The sequence below is a fragment of the Tenebrio molitor genome, chromosome 1 (genome assembly GCF_963966145.1).
Source record: "Tenebrio molitor chromosome 1, icTenMoli1.1, whole genome shotgun sequence".
NCBI lineage: Eukaryota > Metazoa > Arthropoda > Insecta > Coleoptera > Tenebrionidae > Tenebrio > Tenebrio molitor.
In genome coordinates this window covers 22167833-22188971 of record NC_091046.1, presented here as the reverse complement: position 1 = coordinate 22188971, position 21139 = coordinate 22167833, and the positions used below count along the sequence as shown (strand labels likewise).

Sequence of the window (21139 nt, the reverse complement as noted above, 5' to 3'; positions counted from 1 at the left end):
TTAGTTCATTACGCAGATGTATCAAAGGTGTACATGATGCTCTTGAATCGATTCAAATTAAAACTAATCGAAATCAGGATTTTCTTCAGGTGAATGACAAAAGAAAAACATTATAATTTTTTCTTGCCACAAAAATTTGAAATTTTTGTCAACATCGTCAAAAATGTACGCGGACGGTACGTTTTCACACTGTACAATGTACAATTTTTTTTAAACAATTATTTACTGTTCACGGATATAAAATAGTATATTATATATTGAGGGAGAGAAATGCATGATTTTTCCTAAGGTGCAGTTTGTAGCCAGAAGGCGAATCCCGAGGGCTACAAAGCACCGAGGGAAAAATGAGCATTCTCTCCAGAAGTATATATACTAATTTTTTCACGGTAAGGAGTAGAAACAGCACAAAAATCTCAAATTTTAAGAATAAAAAAATGATGACAAATGAGTTGTCATCTTTCGATGAATTTAATGGAATTAGTAGTTGCCTTGACAACACAATTGGATTTTTGTCACAACAGTAAAAAAAAATGAAAACTCCCATTAGATTTTTGTCACAACTGTCAAACCTAGGGAGCAAATATTTGCAAATATTTGCTCCCTAGGGAGAAAATGCTTTACTTCTGTCACGATGTTGACATCCGAAAAGTTGATTTCTACTCCCGATCGTGAAAAAATGTACATTATGTGCCTCCTTCGTCTCGATTTTTCAAACTCTTTCTCGCTTCTGTTAACTTCCTAACCTTATATCCCAATATACCGGGTGATCAAGAAGGACTGTTTAAGTTGGTAGTACAATTAAGAAATTTTTTTAATTCGGTTATTTATAACACTGCAACTGGATATATTTTGTTGGTTTATTTGACAAATATCTAATATAGGTACAGCATTAACAACGACAAGCCACCAACAACCGGAAGTTACTCCTGTTATACGATTTAAAATACGATCCAGTGTTACCAACTTAAACAGTCCTTCTTGATCACCCCGTACTACTGAAAAATGAGGGGTTTTGAGATGTGTCACTTTTCTTGTAGGCCAACGATACTTCTGTATTTCAATTTACGTATAAATAAATATAATTTACCTTCCAATGATTTCGAAGAAAATTTAGTTTGCCGTTACTATTCTCTTTTCCGAAAATTTAGTTACCTCCTTAAAAGTCCAAGGTAAGGGATAGTTATTATTTATAATCGTCTACCTGCCCACTCCTTGGGGGGTACAATGACAAGCCCTGCTATTTACTTATTTGGAAATCAGTACCTGCTTCCCCTAAAAGATTAAGACTTGACCGCCGCTGCAATTTGATACTGCCCTTTGTAACAAGGTGGGAGTTTCAGGAGTTTGTAAGCTGACGGAAGGTATTACTTCATCTTGCAGATGAAATAGTTGGTTTTTTGATGTTGGCTCTAAAAAAACAAAATAATACACGACATTTTATGTAAATATCATTAAACTTACTGTATGGAATTCTTAAAGTGGGTACAGCTGTATTTTTCAATTTATTATTTGCAGCAAAATAATGATTCTCGAAGTGCAGACCGCATACAGTGTGGTGATTGTTGTATACTTTCCAACTATCTAATGTTATTAATTGAGTATTATCTATCCGCTTCAACCAATCACTAAAACGCTCCGGATATTTTCCCGGATTAGGAAATCTGTCCTGGTTGCAACTAGACGATAACATGTAGGAACACTGCACAATCTCATCATGATTTTTTACAATGTTAGACTTATGCCAAATTATTGGTATGACACACCGTGACATGATTTGAATTCCAATATTTTTGTCATATCCCCCTCTTTTTTTATGGCCAACTGTATCAAAACGCTAGGCGCTTATTAGGCCGTCCCACTTGGTTTGAAAAAGTGTTCCCGTCGAGTTGACCGTGGAGCGTACGTACAGTCCCGCCCCATAAATTAACATTAGGAACTGATTTGAAAACGAATTTGTCACAATGACATTAATCAAAACTTAAAATAGAAATAGTGGGAAAAAAGGTTAGGAATGGTCAATATGATTTTTTAACGTTCCGCTGCAAAGATTTTTAAATTAAGCTGCATTTGATGCATGATTGTCAGTAACAACCAAAATCGGTAAAAATTGTGCCGTTGAATGGAAAAAGTACCCTGCAGGAATTGTGTATCTAGTTGATAACCCGTGGATAACATAGCAGACCATTTTGTTGGCTGTGCAAGGTCTTTCACCAATGGTTTCAGATTGAAGGAATAATAGTACCTCCTAGTTCACAGTCTATTTCTACGATAAATCTTTAACAGTAGGGAGAAGTATATATTCAAAACTGGAGTCAAAACTCCTCCATGAATGTGATTTTTTACTACTTTTTACTCTAAAACAATTCGCCTCAGACTCAACCGCCAGTGTTCTTCGAAACATAAAATATCAAATTTATTGATTTCTAAGATAACCTCAAGTTCCTGAATTTTATTTCTTAAACACTGGATGTTCAAAAAAAGGATACTTGTTTTCACAACACTACAACACTTTGATTGCTATACAGAGTAGGTACCGCGTTTTGCTTTTACTAATAAACGTACTGATACATTTTTTTTTCTAACACTAATATCTTAAACTGTTTTTTTTGTTCGACACTGTCAGAATTTGAGAATTTTCTCCTATGTGAACGGATTTTGATAAATGTCACAACTTGTCAAAACGAAACGTCAAGCTAATTTTAAAGGTTTTAAGCGATTTGGAGCCTTTAAGGGGCTCGTCGAACAAAAAAACGTTGTATTCAACTAGTTCGTGTGTAAATTGGGCCTTTTTTGGCACTCGTGGGCCTTTAAAACGCTCGTTTCACTCACGTTTTAAAATGGCCCACGCGTGCTAAAAAAGGCCCAATTTACACACAAACTCGTTAAATAAACTACTATTATAGTGCATTTGAGCTCACACGTTATGTTACCTATAAAATACGTTTTCTTTATAAAACACGTCGTCAATATGCTTGGGCCAACCAACAGATATAGTAATAAAACCGCCGCCTAGTGCCCGCGTATTTTAAATAGCAGCTTCCAATTGGCTTATTCAAAACGTGCGCAGATTTTCGAAAGCCTGATGTACATCCACAAAAATTACTTAACGGCATCCGGCATCTCATTCGTTTTAACCTCGCTTCGGGAGTTTGACCACGTGTTTATGTTTGTTTGTTTTCCTGTGAATTTTTCGATTTGTATTACAAAATATTTTTGTTTTGTTTCTCGATTTGTTAGAAAGTGGTACGTGGTACGCTTCATTGTGAAACAGGCTTCAGCGTATATCGTTCGACGCAACTAGGCCACATCCCCTTTTTTTATTACTATATCTGTTGGTTGGGTCAGGTCAGGTCAGGTCAGGTCAGGTCAGGCCACATCCCCTTTTTTTATTACTATATCTGTTGGTTGGCCCAAGTATAGTAACGTTTTTTATGAAATTATAAAACACGCCGTCAATAGCAACTTATTTTATAATTATAAGATTGTAAAATAGGCAGATGCACATTATTCAAGTAACATTTTATTCATCATTTTTACAGTAATTATTTCAAAATGAAAAGCACAATCATTGGATTGAAAACTCAGGCCTGTACTTGAGCTAGAACTGCCACATTCCTCCCTATTGCTTAACTTGGTGCTCTTGTTTATAACATCTACTTCTGCTGTTTCATCCAAAGCAAGTGTCCCACCAAAGAAGACTTTTCTGGCAATCTTTACTTTCTCTTCAAAGGATTCTTGTCGTAATGTAAATTAACTTTTCAATAAAGTTCTGCACACTTACCTTCATATCAAGAAAAACCAAAATGACATCTTCGGTTACCTCCTTGATGCCTTTTTATTCTTCCAGCCTTTTGTACGAAATTCTTTTCCCTTATTCTTATTTCTTCTGGAACGTTTTAGCACATTTCAACGATGAAAATTGTTTTTTTCAAAATTTGTTGATATTATTACCATAGTGCCCACGGCAATCTTCGCATTTTGTGTATTGTGACGCGCCTCGAATGATTTATGACATTTTAGAATAATTTCTGAATTTATTAAAATTTGTGATAAGATGTTAGTGTTAGAAAAAAATGTTGTAGATAACACGTGTTTTATAGTTTAAAAATTTCGGTCTATTAAATCCTCGCTCCCTGCGGTCGCTCTGATTTAAACTACGACCTCGATTTTTAAATCGTCTATAAAACACTAGTCATCTTAATAACTATAAAGCCTTTATTACAAATTTAGGATCTCATCCTGTGTTAGTTCCTCCCTTATGCATTTTCCTTTAAACTTAATGTTTCTTTTTGGTAAATGACTTGTTGGCCCCTGGTAACTTGTTTGCTAGCTGGGTCAGCGAATCTTTGTATTTACATATTAAGTCCATTTGGGTTATCCTCTGCAACTATGAAAATTTTATTCCATTCTAGGAAATTTACCATTTTCTTGTTGAACTTTTTCACAGATGACAATCTTTTTGATGTGCTCACTTATTCTAATGCTGACATGTGTCACATTATCCAACAACACAATGCATTCAGAAAATACTAAATTCGAATTAAAACAATTTGAGGTTATGTCTGAAATTTTGAAGCAATTGAAGTTCGTTTTTTTTTGGTTTTTAAAGCTATTGACAGAACACCTTACCTATTATATGTATGTTTCTTATTTTACACTTTTATTATTTTTATTATTTTGCTACTGCATGCAGTTAACACTTGCAGTTAATTTATTTACTTATAAATATTTGACATGGACATAACCAATAACAGAAAAAAAGACGTTTGTAATAACCCAGGTATTGCCAGTCTTCCGCCAATATTTAAATATTTGAAAATTCAAATTAAAACCCCGACATTGAACAAATTGGCCATGTCGTGATCGTCGTCGAAGCAGTAGGACCCCTAGGTTGTGCATTTGGAACAAAATGGCGGCAGACTAGCTCGGGATGCAAATGGCGGACCTGCAGGATGGACAAACTTCGAAATAAAAATGCATAAATCGGTGGGAGGACGCCTGTATTTATTCTCGTTTTCATCTACAGTGCTGATTGATATCACACCCGATCACATGATACATAAAATATTCAGCGGTGCGACTTTACATGACATAACAAGACAAATACATAATAACACAATAAATTTGTCTATCTACCTCTGCAGGAGTGTAGAAAAAGTAAGTTACTTTTCTTTTTGTTTGTTTTGTCGGAACGAAACTATACAACAAATAAAATAACAACAGTTTCTTCGAACCTGAACTCGAAATACAAGAACAAAGCGGCACCGTGAAGCAAGTGATAGTTACATTATTACGAATAGACACTGTAAATGGGATGAGTAAAACCCCCAAAAATCATCCACAAACGATGGCACACCATAATCTTTTCAATGTTACACAACATGTTACATAAGATTGCTCAACAAGACTAGATTACAATGACAAACACTCTAATTCCCTAATTGAATGTTACGCAACTCGGACTCTCAGCTCTTCCAGATACCACGCGGACTACGATCGCGAAGTTAATCAAGTTCTCGCCCCCCAGTCTCCTAATTTCTACCCTATTAGTCGGGTCGTCCAAGTCCCTGCGACACCTAACTCATTCGATTTGGGTACAGTGCCCTCGACTTGTGTCCTCCGAATCATCCTTGCAGAACCCCACACCACATGAAACAGAGGCCTTCCACCGAGGGCGGTCGAGAAGTTACACGGCCAGGTCACACGTCATGAAAAAGCCTCGCAGAGCCCCACGCCGGCAATCTCACGTCGGCCCCTTGGTGTTCTCTCGTTTTTCATTGCAACGTGGATAAACTGACCCCGCGTCTACACTTCTAATTTCGGCCAAACACGTACCACGTTTTTCCTTGTGGTATCTGAAGGCCGTTCCCGAAATGGACTCCCATTTCCCTATTTAAATTGCTGACGCAATATGTTTGGTTAACCATTTCTACCCCTACCCAGAAAATGGACTCGCCTAAAGTATTTCTAACTGTTCGCCCCTAAATAACTCCGATTTTAAAGCCTGGACGCGAACAACTGATTTCCACGGTTCACCCCTTACTCTCTTATGACCCAAAATGGGCCAGTGACAGCACCGGGCTCTCAGAGGGTTTTCGGGGCAAAGTGTGGGTTCAAAATGGGCGCCAGGCAACTTACTTTTCTGAGCTGGTGTTGTCTTGCCCAGTTGCCGGGGCAAGTGCTCAATACTTATTCGTCGGAGGATAAAAGCAAATTCGTTTTGAGCGTTAATAAAAATCAATTTATTCGGTGGTCACTCCAAGATTTTTCACAGAGCAGGTTTAAGTGATTTTGTACTGGTTCGCACGAATGCGACAATGGTTCGTTTGTAACTATTAAGTAAAAAAATGGAAAATGTGGAACCAGTACTTTCAGATGGCCTTAATAATTAACTTTGGTCGTAACCAGAAAAGCTTTTCCTTCACATGTGACCGAATCTTAATCTAAACAATGGATTCTTCGACGAAAAACTTTCCGAACTTAAGATTCCTTTTGATCGAGTTAACAAATGAATGAAAATTTAATGAAACCCAAGGTCAAGATCGGGGTATATTACCTTGACGAAAAATAAAAATTGATCGAAACCTTTACGATATCTTCCTTTATTAATATCGTTATCTTTGAAAATGCACATAAATCCAAACGGTATTTTCCAACATAAAGTACATAAATTTCGAAATTTTTCATATCTCATGTCTGTACCGATATGATCGTTATAAATGTGTTTTAAATTAAGTTCATCTTGTTTAAATATTACAAAAGTATTTGCATTATCTCTTATTAAATGTTTGGGTATTTTTGCATACGTTTGACATAGGTAAAAACAATCGATTTTATTGTGTCTTCCCATACTGAAGTATTCTCGTATAAAATCTTGTTTATCACAAGCAACATCGTCAAAAATAAAAATCGAATCTGCTCGTGCATCCGAAGGACTTACAATATTTTCACTATTATTAAAAGCGTACTTGTAGTAACCAATACCTTTTATAGGTTTCAATAAATTTTCCAAATAGACATATTTGGATTGATACAGACTTTTCGAATAAACATAGACGTTTTTAAATTTTAACCCATTTGGATGTTCAATTAAACTTATGATGACATTGGTTTTACCACAGTTCGATGGACCAATAACTAAACATCTCATTGTTGATGGAAATAACAAACTATGCTTTACAAAATCTTCTCGCACTAAATCATTGTTTTCAATATTTAATGAAGTTTTTTGTTTTATAATTCGCATCTTATTTTTTTGTTCTTTACACAGTTATGTGCAAACTAGAAATGAAAAAAAAAATACATTCCTTGTTATAAATAAAAGACTATTTTATTGTTTCTTATATAAACAGATTTTTTTTTCAAATGTAAGACAGACAATTGACCAACACACACATTCTGATGAATTACTTAATTTATTTGAATTTAACACCAACACCCATCGACTTAAACTGAAAATTCAAAAATTTAAGGCAAGTGTCAGAAGCCATTTCCTTCCAAATGGGGTCTTTAGCGAGTGGAATGGTTTGAGTGAGGAAATTGTAAACACATCTAACCCCAACATCTTCAAAAACAAACTTGATGCACACTTTGATGATGAAGCAGATAGATTTCCGTCTCGGCTCCAATTCTACATAATAATAATTATTATTATTATTATCTAAATTGATGGTTTTTATACTTAAATTGACTGGTGAGCTGTATTATTCATTGTCTTCTAACGTTTCATAACAAAATAAATCAAGACTTTGTTTTCTTTTTCTTTGTCTTGAAGGGGGGTTATATAATTTCAAATTTTCTGCACAGAAGCAAAAATATTTGCTACAAATGTGACAAAACCTTGTTCCACCAGACGCTTTATAATGAAATTTATGAATGTCGCTCAAGTCTCTGTTATCATTGATCAGTGCATTGTAACTATCCCGAAATGTGATCCACTCGGTTAAAACACCACTAAACGTGGGCAAATAAATATTTGAAAGTTTAACTGCAGGGTTTTCGCGCCCGATCGTGGGAGATTGACCCGAACCGGATGGGCCATCAGCCGGCTGTGGACCTGATGTATTTTCAATTGATTTTACAATCGCGTCGGCTGAGGAGATTGTATCAAAAAATTCGTCCTCAAATTTGAACAATTCTTCCTCCTTTGCTTGATATGACTGTAATTCCTGAATGCGTCTCTGTATTTCCAATAATTTGACTCTATTTTCCGGCACGTCCAAAAATGATTTAAACCTCGTGACTCGACCTTTAATGATGCCACGCTTACTTATTAAAGATTTGAGATCCGTAATTTCTGGCATGATGGTAAGAATCAAATATTTTCCTGAACTACTAAATTCGATGCTCACCCCGATCGAGTGGGAAAAGATGGACGGGTTCGATAGGAAGTACAGTGATGCACTAACCTTTTAAGCTCTGCTGCTGGGGCTGCTGGACGTGGATGTCTGCGGACGCGTGACGTTGTTGCTGATTCGTGGGGCTGTTGCCTTGATGATGTTTGCGGACTCGTGCTGTCGTTGATTCTTCTGCCGTTGCAGAACGTGGGGCTGTTGCCTGTTGCCTCGATGCTGATTGCGGACTCGTGCTGTTGATTCTTCTGCCGTTGCAGAACCTGGGCTGTTGCCTCGTGAAGTTGGGTGTTGATGTGGGAATTTGCTCACTCACACGCACTGATTTCACGTATTTTTTGTTGGACACCGATGTATCCTGCTCGAAGGACCACTTTTATGTATCGTCTCGGCGATACACAATCGCTGGCGTTTCCAAACGACTTAGTTCAATTTGAAATGTGATGTCAATGAAACAAATTTGTGTGTTCTTCTAGATTTACTTAGATCTTACTTCGTACAACAACACTGACCAACTCCCACACTCAGGGGACGCCCACCCTTATATATAAGTGGGTGGGGATGCTAATCCCCTGAGGTGCAGAGAGAAAGAGAGGTACATAACAAGGTACGGTCGGTGGACAAATAAAACTGGGACACTTAAAATTTAGTCTATGTAAATCAGACCATTGAATTGTCAATATATTTGTCAGTGTCTATATAATATGTCATACCAAAGTTAACCTATTTGTGATAAAGCCGTAATTAAACGATGCAAATTTGTAAATTTTGACTTATGTGATTGTCATTTTTGTCCCAGTTTTATTTGTCCATCGACTGTACATAACAACAAAAAAATAGACGGTATTGAACAGAAATGCTTCGTCTACACTGCTTGATTCATAAAATAAGCTGTCTAACATTTTGAAGAAAATTATTTCAACTTGTAAATTCGGATATCACAATATTTATTAGCAACGTTTTGCTTGTAAAAATTTGACATTAAAAACTACAAAACTAATATATTAATTGATTTTCCGACGACCACTATGAAAAATGCGTAAATTCGCACAAATAACTATTACTGAAAGTTGGCTGTTGCATGCAAATAGCGAACCCGTGTGCAATGAAACTGGTTAGCCAATCAGATACCTTCTAGCCTGTGCGCAATGAAATGATTGCACACAGTTGTAGTAACCATGGCCACCAATGTATGTTTTGTCCGCAGCTCTGTCGAATAATATTTGAAGTTTGAAGGGATGCCGAATATTAGCGTTTTTTTGTGGTCGTCGGAAAAATATCGTGTATACCACGTGTTGAAAATTCGATTTCACTCTTGATATACAATATACTATTGTGTCTGCGATTGTGCAACACCTACTAGGAAAATCAGTGTAAAATACACTAATATTTTTCATTTTACAAATTGTAACTTGAAATTACTAGAGATGAGATTGTGCAACATAATTTTACTAGTTACAAGTTACAAGACTAATATTATTACTAATAAAATGCTTGTGCAACGCGGCCCTGGTGCAGTGTAGTAGTGGAGACAATCTAATTGATATGTTTCTAAACATTGAATCCTAAAGTTTTCAAATATGTCTGCAAGAAGTAAGACATCAGTTTTCAAGTACAATTCAGCATATTCTTGTATCGTTTTGATATCAAATTGCTTCCATACATTAACAGCATTATTGTAGTCTTCACAAGAAATTTGAGTGTTGTTAATTTTACTATAAAATTTTTCTTGTGGTGGTAAATGAGTATAATTTAATTTTTCCCAAGAATAGAGATATTCATAGGGAAAGACACCTTTTCGTACAACTAAATTAAATTTACTATCATTGGGGTAATATTTTCTGGTAATAACTTTTTGGTTATCAGTCAAAATCGAAGACAATGTATCAAGACTACTACACATAAATCGATAAGAGTCCAAAAATCTATATATACAGGTGTCCCAGAGTACGCAGATCAAATTGAAACTGTATATTCCTTGATGGTAATAAAGGTAAAAAACGTTTAGAAAAATATTCAGGCTGCAACAGCTTTTTAGTTATGAATTAATCAAATTGACCAATAGAGCTCGATCTAATTTTCCCTTTATGAGAAAATTGAGTACCTTCCCTCAATTGCCAAGCAACGTATAATTCGATGAATAATAAAATTATTTTCAATATTTATCTGGTCAACTTGTCGAAACAGACGTCAAAAGTGACAGCTACTTTTGAAATAACCAAAAATGGGATAATTTCGCCAAAGGCAGGTGAACAAATGTATAGAATCTAAATTAGAGAACGCAAGAAGTTTCTTCTTCCGGCAATGAATGAAATATGGTTTGTTATGATGAGTGAAAATTTCCAGAGCAATTGTAACCTTGAGGGGTATGGGAAATTGACGGGAGGGATATGATGAATTGAACCTTTGTTGATGGAAGGTAAAATGGCGACGTAGCGTCAAGTGAGTAATACATATTACTACCTTAAAAATCTTAGTAAAAAATGAAATATGCTGGGCCTGTGAAGAGCATCGGAATCACAAGAAATGTATCCTGACTGCTGTGGATACACTCTGCATCTGCAACGTATTAGCGCAGCTACACGAGCGGGACTCGTCATCGTCGAAATGAAAGAAAAGACTTTTAGGAACATTCTTGACATTGCAAAAAAAGCTGGAGTTACACGTAGGTTTTGAACAACATATCAAGCATAGTGGCAGTTCTGAAAGAAAGAAGACAAAACTGGATTGAACTACCTTACTGTCCCTCCGCCACCCGGCGGAACGGCAATTTTGCCGGAGTAGGTACATACACTATTACGGATATTACTATCAAGTAATAGTGCAGTGCTTATCAACATAATTACCGGCGTCTCGCCTCCGCATTTTGACTTTGTTGTGTATTATATTCTGCGTCAATGTTAAGGAATTTCCTCACGATGTGACATGAGTATAATAATATACCTTTTTGAATTTCAACTACCAATGTGTTCCCTAAATCCAGAATTTTTAAATTTTGAAAAAGTGATTGAGGAACTATTCCCGTTGCTGAAATTATAAGTGGTAAAATAGAAATTTTTTCTAAACTCCAAAGATTTCTCATAGCAACGGAGAGCTCTAAATATTTATTAATTTTTGTGTTATATGTCTGTGTTATATTATGGGAATTTGGAACAGCTATATCTAAAAGATATGCTTGCTTTTGTTGTTTATTTAAAATAATAATGTCTGGTCCGTTATGCTGAATGTGAATGTCAGTTAAAACTGTGCGATCAAAATATAATTTGTAATTGTCATTTTCTAAACAACTTTCTGGTTTATAAATGTAATGTGGTTGTGTATCCTTTAATAAATTGAATTTAACAGCTAAATTGATGTGTATAATTTTAGCGAATATATCGTGACTAGACTTAGGCGAAAAATAGTGAGAGCCACAAGAATACCTCCCACCATCAGGATCCAGTGCAGCGCGCTCGATCCACGATTTAAGCGTCGTTTTCATGGTGGCTTTACAAGCGTGGTTCGCTCGGCTAGCTTGGCTTTAGAAGAGTCGTCTTCATTTTCATGGTGGCTTGCTACTTCAAGACAGCCACGCCAACGCGCATGCGCTATTGAGCGAGCTAGCGTTGAACTGTCACATCAGCTGATTTGATTATGTAGTTAAGAGTTCGAGCGCATGCGCAAGCTTCAAAAGCCTGAGCGTGGCTTTGAAAAATAGAAATATTTCCTATTCTAGCAAAGTCCGAGCCACGCCGCGGCGTTTTTTAAAAGCTGTGCTCCCATTGGTCGAGCGGTTACCAAGCCGAGCGAGCCACGCTTGTAAAGCCACCATGAAAACGACGCTTTACGCTCGCAGCGAAAAAGATAGCAGTGCGGCGCTGGAGCGGACTGGTAGGGATCGTCAACTATTTTCCGCCTAAGTCTAATCATGACGTTTCTTATATTCGCTTTGAGCCAAAACGGTGCAAGAAGAATTGATGTGTTCAATGGTTTCCTCTTCAGTTCCGCAAATCCTACATTTATCGATGATCGATTTTAAACCGCATATGTGTTTTTTATAATTTCTTGTATTGATAACACGATCTTGTATTGCAAATATAAAACCCTCAGTCTCAGGGTGAATATTTGATTTCTTAAGGCATACATGAGAAGCCTGAATATTAATTTCTGGTTGTTCCACTTCTTTAAAATATCTCCCATGTAAAGACTTCTGTTTTATATTTGCTATAGTGTCAGGTATATTTGGCTCAACAATATCTGAAATTATATTATCATATATTATATCGAGTGTTCAAATGAAATCCTGGGCTGGGAAGGCGTTGGAAACCGTCAATTGTTGTGCTTTTTTAAAGCGTAGATTAATTGGAGCATGTTGACAGCTAACCTAAAATTTAGAGCCAAAAAAATCTTTCTTTTTTTCCTTCTGTACAATGTTTTACATTAAAAATAGAATAACGTAACGATTCCTATTCTCGAAGCAAATATCTAAGGGCACCCTTTGCTGAAAACAAACATGTTCAATTATGTTGCGATTAAACATAAACAAATGTCATTCGTGTCAAACGGCGGGAAATTCAAACTTTACACTGTTCTAAACGGTTTAATTTTTCCAACGCCTACTCAGCCCAGGATTTCATTTGAACGCGCGATACAACTAGAGGATTGAAAATTCTCGATTATACGAGACGTGTTGCCCGGAAACACCACGAGATCGTAGATCGAGTGGTGTTTCCGGCAACACGTCGAGTAATCGAGAATTTTCCATCCTCGAGTTGTATACGGGTAGACTATATCATGAATAAATAGTAATTAACGTTATAAGTCCGGGAACTCATAGTTTACAGTACGAGTTAGACGTTTAAGGACGAGGCGACGAAGGAGCCGAGTCTTGAAACTCGAAACGAGTACTGTAAAAAGAGTTCACGGACGAATGTCGTTATGTATTTTATTTCATCCTGCCTCAAATTTCGTCTCAAAGAAACATTGAAATTAATTTCAAAATAATTCAACAAAAGCTCCAAATCTAGTCACATTTTTGGAACATGATTAGCAACGGCTGTTTGGCAATTGTTTATTTTGTTGAAATAATTTTGTGCGTCAAAATGACTTCTAAAGCAAATCCTCCAGAAATTGTAAGAGAATCTGCAGAAGCCTGTGCTGAATTAATACCTAGCAAGTCTGGTGAAAGGTACCAAAAACAATTCAGCCATTTTTGTAAATGGAAATCAGAAAATAATGTGAAGAAAATTACGCAAGAGATTATGCTGGCTGGCCTATTTTTTAGATTTGGTTTAAATGGTTGTATTATTTTATTTGTGAACTACCGTTTTTAGTCTGAGAAAGTAAGTGCATCTTCTTTGTGGCTGAAATAGTGAAATTGTTAATTTGTATTTAGATGTAGAGATATTTTCATATTTGATGGCGGAAACAAAAGACTGAAAAATGTCACAAATATATATTGTCAGTGTCAAATTTCTCAAAGACGTTCGTGATTTCGACAGAAATGCCGCAAATTGGCAATAAGAAAGTTATTCATCATCGAACTAGAGACATAATTTGTAATACGTTTGAACGTTTGATTATATGAGAATAACTTTTCCTTTTGAACCACTGGCAAAAATTGGTTTCCGGAGAATTTATTCTTTCAATCTATTTATCGAAAATTTAAATTTACTTAGACATTCCTTTTTACGGCGTTTATGAGAAATTTGACACTGACAATACAATTTTCTGACATTTCTCAGTCTTTTGTTTCCGCCACTAAATATGAAAATACCTCTAGTTTTGAATAAAACATTTCTTAAAACTGAATCATTGTTATTGCGATTGTTACTTTTGTGTTTCCAATAGCAACACTTAACCGGCGTCCGGCCGTTTTTTGCGTTTTCCCGGATTCAAACTGATGACGTAAAGTATTGAAATTTGACACAGGATGAAATAAATAATAGTTATTTATTATACAAGACGATAAAATTTTATTTTATCTTCGAGAGCGGTTTAAGCCTCGAGGCGTAAGCCGAGAGGCTAATACGCTCGAGAAGATAATGGTGAATTTTATCGTCGTGTACAATACAAAATTTTATTCCATCCTCCATTACTTCGATTGAATTACTGAATTATTTTGATTATGACAATTATAAACGTCAAAAAAATTCAACAATCAAAAAAACGTCAAAAACAGAAAAACAACAATGGATGTTAAACATTAATTATTTTATTTTTCTAGACGATAAAACTTCATTTTACCATGAAGAAAACAGTAGATAAAATACCATTTTATCGTTTAGGATGGAATAAATAAATAAAATAAACAGGTTCCCGAAACCGACTGGGCGCATTCAGTAGCAGAGCGATTTAATGTGACGTTAATGTGACGGCTAGCGCAAAAATTTTTGTAAGTTAAGGCGGCGAGCGAAAATACAAAGGTTGGTATATTCGAATATACAGGGTTATTATAAATGTTTGTAGTCAACGAGCCCATGAAAACAAATGATTTTTTTTTCTTTTGCCGTTCCATAGTTCAATACGAAAATGATACGAAGTAGATTATTATTCTTGACATTAGGAGGTTATGTTTACCTTCAAAAAATTCTTTGAATTATTAACCACAACAGTGAAGATTCGTTTAAAGAGATTGTTCCAACGTTTTAATACCGTGAGAACAGTGACTAAAATCCATCAAGACGGGATTTGTTATCAAAGTGAACTTTAAAGTTCATATGGTTCAATGATCAATCCATCTCATACGGATTTAATTTTCTCTATTTCAGTTTTGTAAACTTATCCACTGGTGTTCAACCACAGGTGTGTAGAACTGAATTATTGCTGCTAAATTATTCAATGGGTACTGAATCATTTTTGTTTTAAAAGTTTCGAGGAAACAATGTTAGGTACCACACGATTCCAAAACTGTTGATGGAAAATGAGACAATTAAATCATTGTAAATAGACATTTTATTTATGTGTTATATGGCAACAAATTAAAGCTATTTAACTGTCCAGCAAGGTTTTATTGTTGTTGATGTGCATTAAATGATTTCCAATGTTATAATGTGCTGGGGCAGGATACACAAGATGGGCGACGTCAGATAGGTTCCGTGCATGCGTTGATCCAATCTGGAATAGTCATTAACGAAATCAGCAACAAATATGGAAGAGGAGGTATACTTATTAGTTCTAACGTCTCCCTGACTACAATCAGGTTATGAACTTACAGCAGGACCATGCCTTGTCTGAAAAGAATGACAAATCCAAACTTCTGTTATCATTCATGTTTAAAAACCAGCTGCAATATGCAACATGACGTGGATAATCTGCTGGTTTCAGTTCTTGAAACAATGACATTTTATAAGGGTGCAAATTTAATCTTTTCTTCACAATTTTCTGACATGTGCTCAGTGCTACACGTGACTGTGCAATGATGTTCTGGAATTTTGTTCCATTCTCTCTCTCAAAACTTCATCAACTTGAAGGCTTCTCGATGACTTTTCCTTTGAAACATCTCTAGTTTTGTCTATTCACAATCCATCGAATGTGGGTCATTAAAGATTGTTCCTCTATCTCTAAATTAGGAAACTTATGATTGCATTCTGTTTTCATCACGTACACCATTTTAATAAAATGAAATAATAATGAAAGTAGTCTGTTCCACGGTGTACCCCATTGCAATCCTAAAAAAATGTGTTTAGGAGAAACTGATAATTAGAAGAGAATTTGGAAGAGAACAGTTAACCTGAAAATAAATTTACTTGAAACTTACAGAATTTTACTAACCTAACCTTGATCACTGTTGTATACTCATCGTCGTCTGCTATGGTCGTCTGTGGTCTTAACACTCTTAACTTTTACTAAAGACTTATTTTGATTCGAAAGAATAAAATGCGGTAATCAGTGATTTGACATTGACAGTGACTTTTACAGTTTTAGTTGGTCAGAAGCTCACTCATGCCAATATTCCACTAGATACAGTGCAGAATCGAAACAAGGCGGCACAAATTCATGGCCTACTTGGACTACAAACATTTATAATAACCCTGTACAAAGGTTCGTATATTCGAAATCGCCCTGGTTACTACAATAACCGCTGTAATACATGGTAACTAAAGAAAATCAAAGATTCTTATTGGTTTATAAAGTAATGAATGATATAGTCACTTAAATTTAAAGGTGTGTAACCTTTATCCGCTGAAACCAAAGCATTAAGCGAGCTCTATTGAGAAAATAATTTTTTAGTGAAGCAATTGCACTGACCTCCAAAATTAACGCATCACTTGTATTTTTACGGTTTCTTTGAAAAGTTTTACTTTAAAGCAAAAAATTGTTATACACACTGAAAATAGAGGAAAAACATAGATCATTCTACAAGAGTAAATAAAATTTCCAGCCTCTGTGTACAAAAATGAGCAAAAATATCGTTTTTGCTCAATTTTTACTCGAAAATAATTTTTTAGTAACAGTTGAAAAATTTAATCAGTATTGACATCAATCTTCATTTACTTTTAATATGGATGATGTTAGGAACAACTTCGCATTTAAAAAGCCCGTGCAAGTGGTTTTGTTAGCGCAGAATTAAGAGAGTCGGAGGACTATAGCATATCAATTGGTATGGACCAATCTACCGTATCTAAAGTTCTAAGAAGACATCGGGAGACTGGACGGCACACAAGGAGCCGGAAACAAGGCCGAAAACGGATCACAACACCTCACCAGGACCAATACTTATGGTTAATAAGCATTAGGGAAGGGTTTCTCACTGCTCTCCGACTTCAAGATCGCATGTTAGACAATATGCACTCCGCCTGGGTGAAAATACTGTTAGAAAATGACTAAAGGAGGATCAGATACATCCGAGAAGACCAGCCACTGGATCCAAGTTAACTGCAGCTCTTCGGACGGCCCGTTTAAACTTTGCATTAGAACATGTCAATTGGGTCGAACAAGATTGGCGCAGAGTTTTGGCCTTCGATGAATCCAGGTTCTGTCTATACAAGTCTGACGGACAGGTAATAGTGTATAGACGACCTGGTGACTGATATGCGCAGTGTCATTTCGTTACTAAAGAGAGTTTTGGGGGAGGGTCAATAATGGTATGGGTAGGAATATCTTTAAACGTACCTACAGAGCTGGTGGTTTTAGTTAGACGCAATTTGAATGCACATCGATATAGCACGAACATCTTGGAACCTGTTGTTGTACCTTATGCCCCATTAGTAGGGCAAGACTTTATATTTATATGCACGATAATAGACAGCCACATATTGCAATGGTAATTTCCGACTAATTTAGGACTATTGAAATATCAGTTATGAAGTGGCCAGCACGTAACCCTGACCTCAACTCAATCGAACACTTATGGGATAATATGGAAAAACTGTTACAGGCAATGTAAGGACGTCCAAATGACTTCAGTCAGCTAACAAGAGCACTTCTGGATATTTGTCAAAATATAGACTAAAATCATAACAGAAACCTCATTTTTAACATGCCACACTACGTTATTGAGCTACAATTAACACTAGAGGGGACAAGACAAGATTTCAGGAAAATAATCTTTAAATTTCGATGGTTTTTTTAATTTCTCATTTTTACTCGTGATGTTACCTTTTCGAATTTTTGTATTTTTTTTGCATTTATGTGCTCTTTTTGTAAGAAAATATGTTGAAAATATTTCCCATGTTTCAGCTGTTATTGTTGTTGACATATTTTTTTAAATATTTCAAAACTTGCTTTTTTAATTAAAAAAATCAAAGTGATGCGTTAATTTTGGAGTTCAGTGTATATAACGGCATCCATTCCTTCAGATATCACCTGTTTACCACGTAGTTCGGTATCCGAGCTCCTACGTCACAAGTTTTAAAGAGCTAAACCGTGCCCCCCACCTCTCCTCTCCTGGTGCACTCCCGCTCGCCTGGGGTCTAGCTATTCATTCGGTTTCTTGTGCTTCACTGCGTTACAACGTCACATCGTTCGCACTCTGGTAGGTACAAGTAACGGGCCATCAAGGCCTCTGTTATTTACTTACAGCGTTTTAGCAATGGGCGGAAAAGGAAAACTCCTACAGCGTATCGCTGAACTGGAACACCGACTGGACCGTCACGTTCCCCGGAGTCGAAGTAGGGACCGGTCGGGGTCTTATCACCGTCGCACCCGCAAAAGGGACTCCAGGACCTCGGCTTCTCGCACACCGTCTCGGGATCGTAGCCACAGTCCCTCTCGACTGCAAGCCCCGCGTTGTTAGTACCGGTCGCCAAAGGCAACACTCTTACATCGAAATACGAGACCTGCACGGTCCGTCATCTGCTGATCGTCGTGATGTCTACAGCCCGAGCGGCTTAGCGTCGCCACAACACTATCTGGGGCCCCAGACCTCTGCGTCTAGCCTACAGGGTGTAGAGGCGCCCAGCGAGACCGATGACATCCTAAGCCTTCATGCGGTGGATGATTTGCCCGATAACGTCCTTTTGTTACTGGGGGAACCCCCGCAAATGTAAACGGCCCCGACGTTACGCTCCACGCCCAGTTAGCATCTATTTGGCAATATAGTGACCAAACATTGTGCAGTTCGCAGAAGCAATTAACGACTGCTTTATCGGCTTTGGGGCAAGCAATTACGCGTATGCTTGACATAACTCACCAGAACTGTTCCACGGAACTGAAGGAGTCAATGTTACAATTCTTAGGCGATAGCGGCCGGCTTTTAACACACTTATTTTATACGCTCACGCTCACAACCTTGAGACGGTCTCTTATCTTCCCTTTGGTAAACAAAGAAATCAAGGCCGTACTGGAAAAAACAGTACCTACTGGGTACCTGTTTGGCGCCGACCTTCCCGAAAAAATTAAAGACGCCAAAACTCTTCAAGCCGCCAGTTCCAGCATTAAAGCTACCTATGCACCGTCCATCAAAAATCCGCAGCCAAAAAAGGGAGGGGGGAAAACTTTCCAGGGAAGTAGATCGTTAAACAGGCAGCGCCCGGTCCGTCGGGGGGAGACGAGACGCTACAAAGGGCAAACCCCGAAATCGTATGCAACCAAAGAGTCCAAGGAGAGGCGTTACCGTCATCGACATTAACGCAGGTAAAGAATTCTTCCTACGCCGGCAGACTCAAATCGTTTTATCCCAAATGGCGCCAACTCACCTCTAACCCTTGGATCTTGAGCTGCGTAAAAGGCCATAAACTGCGATTTACAAAAACACCATTACAAGCGCAGGCTCCCCATTTCGGTCCGGCACCGAAAGACTTCGAGTCTATGTCAAAAGCGGTGCAGGAACTTTCAATAATCGGCGCAATCTCCCCGTGTTCACCAAGACCAGGCCAATATTTTTGTCGCGGGTATTTTTGGCCGATAAACCAAATGGTCAAAAGCGATTCATTCTAAACCTTAAGCACTTAAACAAATGTATTGCAGCGCCGCATTTGAAAATGGAGACATTCGCACGGCTCAGCGATTAGTAACAAAAAATTGTTTTGCGGCGTCAATAGACCTCAAAGATGCGTATTTTCTGGTACCGATTAGACCAAAGGATAGAAAATATCTAAGATTCAGCCTCGAGAATCAACTGTTCGAGTTTAATTGCCTCCCATTTGGCCTGTCATCGGCCCATATACTTTTACCAAAATTATGAAACCCGTTACGCATGCTCTCAGGAAAAAGGGGGTGGTTTGCGTTAATTATTTGGACGACTTTTTCATTATAGGTGAAACATTTGAGGAATACTCCCATAGCGTAGATCTAACTGTTAACCTTCTAACTTCACTTGGTTTCATTATTAACTCTAGAAAAAGTGTCTTAACACCTAGCACCCGGTGCAAATTCCTAGGATTTCTCCTAGACACAAATAGGTTGACACTCGAGCTTCCAAGAGAAAAAAAAGTCCAAAAACAAACAGAATCGAGCATTTTAAAAATAAAACTTCCTGTCTTATTCAAGAATTTGCAAGGTTTATCGGCACATTGGTTTCGGCATGTCCGGCGATGAAATATGGGTGGTTGTATACCAAACGTTTTGAGAGGTGTAAACAACTCGCCCTGCAAGCGAATAATTTCAACTTTCAATCGCAGATGAGCTAGCTTATGGTCTCATCTACAGTCAGATTTCTTATGGTGGGAACGTAACATCGACGTAGGATACAATGATATTAAGCGCGACTTCTTCCATCTAGAAATCTTTACGGACGCTTCCCTTACGGGTTGGGGAGCTTGCACTAAAACAGAAAAGACACACGGTTGGTGGACAGAAACGAAGAAGTTAGACCACATAAATTATTTAGAATTGAAAGCCATCTATTTGGCATTGCAATGTTTCACAAAAAACCTAGCTAACCAATACATATTGATTCGATCGGATAACACCACAGCAGTGTCTTATATAAATAGAATGGGAAGTGTCAGATTTCCAAAGCTAGCAAACCTAGCAAGAAAAATTTGGCGTTTTTGCGAAGTTAAAAAGAATTTCTTGACAGCCTCATATATACCTACGGGGGCAAACCTCCAAGCCGATCGGGAATCACGTACACTTCTACCGGATACTGAATGGTCTCTTTCCGACAACATCTTCAGGCAAATAGTTAGTCACTTCGGGAGGCCGGAAATCGACTTATTTGCCTCCCAACACAATTTTAAGTGTAAAACTTATTTTTCATGGCTCAGAGACCCAGGGGCGACAGGTGTAGACGCGTTTACGACAGATTGGAGATCATGGTATTTTTATGCCTTTTCGCCGTTTTACCTCATTCTGCGGACACTTCAAAAAATTATTCACGATAAGGCCCAAGGTATACTCGTCGTGCCGTACTGGCCGTCACAACC

At 37.3% G+C, this 21139-nt stretch overlaps 3 long non-coding RNA genes across 3 annotated transcripts; 1 reads left to right on the top strand and 2 right to left on the bottom strand.

Annotated features, from left to right (window-relative positions):
- Window positions 1-3504: 3504 nt before the first annotated feature.
- On the bottom strand, window positions 3505-4473 carry LOC138141609 (uncharacterized). The gene is made up of 2 exons (XR_011163209.1): window positions 3782-4473; window positions 3505-3722 (listed from the first exon to the last, which is right to left on the bottom strand). It is a non-coding gene; the product is annotated as an uncharacterized lncRNA (long non-coding RNA).
- Window positions 4474-14648: 10175 nt separating this feature from the next.
- Window positions 14649-15329, top strand: LOC138137315 (uncharacterized). The gene is made up of 2 exons (XR_011161690.1): window positions 14649-14985; window positions 15101-15329. It is a non-coding gene; the product is annotated as an uncharacterized lncRNA (long non-coding RNA).
- LOC138137309 (uncharacterized) lies at window positions 15267-18388 on the bottom strand. The gene is made up of 2 exons (XR_011161687.1): window positions 16104-18388; window positions 15267-16000 (listed from the first exon to the last, which is right to left on the bottom strand). It is a non-coding gene; the product is annotated as an uncharacterized lncRNA (long non-coding RNA).
- Between the last annotated feature and the right edge of the window lie 2751 nt (window positions 18389-21139).